Source organism: Aphelocoma coerulescens, chromosome 2 (assembly GCF_041296385.1).
Source record: "Aphelocoma coerulescens isolate FSJ_1873_10779 chromosome 2, UR_Acoe_1.0, whole genome shotgun sequence".
NCBI lineage: Eukaryota > Metazoa > Chordata > Aves > Passeriformes > Corvidae > Aphelocoma > Aphelocoma coerulescens.
Genome location: NC_091015.1, coordinates 6,697,916 through 6,703,371, shown reverse-complemented (window position 1 = coordinate 6,703,371; position 5,456 = coordinate 6,697,916).

The window sequence follows — 5,456 nt, the reverse complement described above, 5'->3', positions numbered from 1 at the left end:
CGCCGCCCCCCGCGCCTGCGCCGCCGCCCGCGCCCGGGCCGCCATGTCGGGTCAGGGCCCTCCCGCGGGTGCGGAGCGAGCGAGAGGTCGGTGCGGGGCTGTGTCTGTGGCAGAGAGCCGTGCTTGGGGCTGGGTGATGAATTCGGAACCGCTGAGTCAGTTAGGTTGGAAAAGAGCTTGGACGTCCTCGAGTCCAGCCTACGACTCGGCACGACCAGACTACATCCAGTCTTTCCTTAAATACTTCCAGGCATGGTGACTCCACCACCTGCCTGGGCTGCCCATTCCAAACTGAACTCCCGTTCCCCAAAATTAACATCTCTATATTATGAGCCCTGTGCCCAGCACAAATCCCAACCAGTCACTAGACACTGTGAAGAAAACCCCAGCCAAAGCCAGCGCATTTCACTCCTTATTCCACACCACTGACGTGCACAGGTCCCGCACTTGCCCTCCTGCTTCTGAGAACGCTCCTTCACCCACATCACCCAGGGCCCCTGCTACACGGCCTGACATGATGGATTTCATCAGCTTAAAAGCTTCTTAGCTTAGATACTAGAAAATTTAGGTTGTTTATTAGGCAGAGGTTCTTCACCCAAAGGGTGGCTGGGCACTGGAACAGGGCCGCCAGGAACGTGCACAGCACCAGCCTGACAGAGTTCAAAAGGCATTTGGACGAAGCTCTTGGGCACATGGTGTGACTCTTGGGGATGTCCTGTACAGGTCCAGGAGTTGAACTTGATGATTGTTGTGGGTCCCTTCCAACTCAGAATATTCTGTGATTCTTCCAAGCCGTATATGATGGCAAAGGCTACAGTGCATGTTGTAGGGGGAAGAAGGGGTTTGCCATCCCCTAGCAAATGCTGCGGATGCTGCTGCCCATCAGAGCAAGACCTGCCTTGGTTCACGTCTCAGTGAAGGTGGGGTTTGCCCCAGGAAAAAACACCAACGTGGAACCAATCACTTGTAAAAACACAAAACGCTATTTCTTTGGGTGCAGGTGGCTGCGCTACAGCCCACAGATCCTCCAGGTCAGCCCAGAATACCATGTACTAGTACACTTGAGCACTTCAAACAAAAAAAATAGGCTGCAACAAACATCACCTGCAAAGTTGTTGACATCTAATTTGCATACGGGATAATGATGTGTGACTCAGCCCTGGTCACACTGTGAGTGCATGGAGATGCCAGAAATAGCTCCTCCAGATACCTTGGCCCCAGCATGAACTACAGAGCAAGCTTGTTTCCCATGAGGGGGCAGTTTCCTATCCCCCGCCCCCAGCTCTGTGCTGACTGAAGGCCTGTGGAAGAAAATTAATGAGATGCCTCCGCTGGTCCTCATCCCCGGCATTGGTGCAATGGCTATAGACTGTGCATATGTCCTGGGGGGGTTGTTCTGCCGTTTGCCACAAACTGAGCACACTCGCTCAACATATTTGTTCGCTCTGTTCCCTTTGGAGATTTTGGAAGATACAGAGCATGATGGAAGGCAGCCCAATTTGCTTGTTGGATGGGCTCCCTTATCAGTGGGTTGAAACAGCGAATGTTCAGACTCTAATAAGTACCTCCAGAGCTGGGGATTGGAGCGCAGTGGAAATTGTCTGCCCCTCCTTGTCTGGCCGGTGAAATCAAATGGCACATGAAAGGCACTGCTTTAGCATCCAACAGATAAAAGAAAGAATATGCTTTGACTTTGCTGGCCAAAATTTCCCCTCTCCCATGCTGTTGCACAATATGCTGCACTGGGCTCAGAGAATATCTGCTCATATGCTATATGGGCACATCACCATAAACTTTCTTATAATTCTCAACTTTCATTTCATTTTATTTTTTTAAGAAGTTGGTAGCTGTTACAGCTGAGGAGAGAGAACACCTCATCTGGAAACGGGTATTGCAATAGCTCACGTGCAGCTTACAAGCTCTCTGTAGACATTCAATTTGCAAACAGGTGCAGAGCTTTGAAACATTTGTGCCCTGCCATTCTCTTTTCAAGCTGTTTATAGAGTCCCTTGGGCATTGATTACTACCTGGGTAGCTCTCCCAGCCGTTTGAGTGCTCCCTAACCCACTTAAAGCAGAATCAGCTGAGTTCAAACAATTTAAATAGGAGCCATACACTAACTGTGTTGATTGTGCCTGAAGTGGGTTAGGGAGCACTCAAACAAGTTGCTTTGGTAGCAGAAGTGAGGGGGGAAGTAAGACACGGTAACATCTTAAACTCTTCCAGAAGACATCTGTCTGTAGTATAAATAACAGAGATAAGTCCATGGAGTACCTGGAACAGAAATTGTGCCATGAAACTATGATGACATACATCAGCTGATGGTCTTAGAGCAATGAGAAATGTGAAAACATTCGTTCATCCTGGTGCTATATTAGAAATCCAGTATGTTACGATTATTTAAATGGTAATAACAATAACTAGTTTCTCAGGTAGAAAAGGAAGAAGGAAACACCTGATCTAAGATATAGGGAATGATAAACTCTTCCAAAACCATCACCAGTGTGGCATTTGGAGGATACCCTGGCCTCTCTCTCAGAACACAGCCCTTGTAATTATCATTTCATGCTTTAAGCATACAGGCATCATTATCTCCTTCTGCTTTCAACACCAGATAGGTCACCCCAGTTGCTGAGTTTAAATTGTTCTGGAAGGGAAATGGACACCCAAGGAGATCTCAGTTTGGATGTCTGTAGAGCCTGCCACGAGTTACATAATTTAAGCTTTGTTGTTTTATGTTGGTTTGTTTACACCCCTTTTTCACCACAGCATCCAAATGCCTTCCAGGAATGTGTTAAGTGATGTGGCTGAATATCTGCCACTCTTTCATTTCAGGCTCAAAGGCAGAACTGTGTAGGCAGGAGAGGGTTGGGGGTTTACTTTTTATTTTAGGGGTGTTGATGTTACTTATGTTTACAACAAAGAAAGTAATCTAAGAGAGTAGAAGGTGGTGTAGCTTTGATAACCGTTTACTCCCATGAGAATTTATTCAGCACTAACAGAGCAGCTTCCAAGAAACTCAGATAACTTTGAAAATGCACATCTGCACTTAGCTATGAGAAGCCAGTATGCGAGAAGAGAGTGCTTGTGATGCTTTCTGTTAAGATGAACTGCACGTTGTGTTCTAGGTTGTGCATCTCCAAAGGTATTAGTGCCATACCCAGCTATATCATGTTGCTGTTTCAGAGAAGGGGTAATGGAAACCCAGCTTTGGTTACATCTGTAATCTGCCAGGAGGAGACAGGGGTTCTTAAACAAAACACAAGATACACAAGCTTAGTGACAGCTCAGAGTCCAGGGCCATCACTAAATGAATTAGCAGGTTAACCAGTTGTGTTTGCATACCCTCAAAGAAATAAGACTACAAAAAAGGTTTTCTTTGTTTACATAACCTCTCCCCTGCTTGAGATCAGCTTCAGTCAGCTTTTCATCCTTGCTGAGCTGATCTGTAAAAGCACTCAGCTGTCTCAGTGGTACTGATAACACCTAAGATCTGCTAAAGGACTGTGCTGCTGGCACTGTGGGTCTTCACATTGCCCAAACAACCTACCCGCAGGCCACATGTTCAACGTAAATTCTAGTTAAAGGGATAGTAGTCAGGATATACATCATCTTCTTCTTATTTAGTGGACATTTTCATAGAGGCCCTGAGAACATTCTCCTGCACTTCTGCCTCCTCACAGAGAGGTCACCAATATCTTGAATCATGTAACTTGAGGATGAGGGAGCATTATCGCGTGTCCCCTGAAGTTTCTGTGCTGTCCAGCTATCGGGCTTCATCCAAAATAATTTCAGCTATGTTTTGGGGTTGTTTTTAATTACTTTCAAATCTAAAATTTCAATTTTTAGATACAAGGCTGGTCAGCACTCTTTTCTTTAAACTTTGATTTTTGGTGTGGAGAACTGCTATCATCTCATATTCAGTGAATTACTTTTGAGTTAGATAAACTATCCCCTCTGATTTTGTTCATCTGACCAGCCAAAACCAGTGCTGACATCTCAGTCACAAATACATGACTGAATTCCCACCTTGTTTTCTAACTATCAGAAGCGATGACAACATAAAAAAGACTCACTTCAGAAGCTCAGCAAGTAGCAGCACAAAAGACAGGTCTTTAACCCCTTGATCATCGTAAACTTGAGGCTGGTTTAAGAGCAGCTGTTACGCAGTTGTCATCCTACAATCACTTGGGAAAGGTCACCCAGTAATGGTGTTCACTCACCAGCAATCATAGAGTGTTAACTCAATCACGAGAAAGTAAATGGATGGAGAAGCTAAACCTTCCCCTTGGCTGCAAAGCCCTCCAAAAAGAGCAGCAACACAGTGCAAACTATTCATACAAAGATATATCTGTAGACCACGCATTAGCTTATTGCATATTTATACCTGTGCACAGCTATTTCTAGAACCATTCTTCAGCAGGGTACTTCAGTCCCCCTGCAATTTAAAGCACTTGAGTACTCCCACTGAAAACAACAGAACCATCCATCTCCCTGAAGTTTTATGTCCTTTAAATAAGTCTGCAAATCGAGGCCTTTAACTCCTGCCAAACAGACCTTAATATACTGTGGCAAAAAACCTACAAGCTTCTTATGCAAACAGCCTAAAAAAGTACTTGCTGTCTTTAAATTATATCAGGGTCTTGTGATACAAGACAAGTTAAAGAGAGTTTGGTTGACAGGGGACAGAGATGTATTTTGCAGAATAAGTATCTTATTTCTGAGTGTCTTTCCTAGTTGTGTTTCCCACTGTTGTGGGATCCCTTGTGTGCTTCATAGATTCATGGGGGAACATTGCCATTTCTGGCACCCGCCTGTTCAGAAGAAGTTGTTGTCTCCCAGGTAAAAGTCTTTCAGTGCTTCTCAGGTTTCTAAAACATCTTCTGTGTCTGCTTTTCCTGTGCTAGGGTTGAACAGAATCAGAATCCAATACTCCTGTTGATATTGTATTACCAGCCATGATATAATCAACTACTTCCTACCTTCCTCTTCCTATAAGCCACTCTAGATTTACTATTGGTGTGTATTTTCTTAAATTTTGCACAGTGACTTCCTACCCCTCTTTCCTGAATGGCCACTGTTAATTTAGATCTACTCAGAAATGTCTTGGATTCTATCTAATGTATTTTCTATTTATACCACATTCATCACCATGGTAGCTGAATGCCTTAGAAAGTGCCTTTGAGGTAGAGGCTACGAAAAGCTTATTTTAAACCACTCTGATTCTTTGCCTTTAAAATTGAATTCTCACAACTTCATCTTACCCCAGCTGAGAAATTGCCCTTTTGCACTTTTCAAGGAAGTAATTTGAAGCCAGTCCAGCATGACTTGGGCTAGCTGTGAATATCAGCTGCAGCAACTCTGACACCTATGTAAATAATACACTTATATTTTGATAGTTCTCATATTCAAGAGAAATATTATGATATAGAACATTCATAATTAATTAAGGCAGC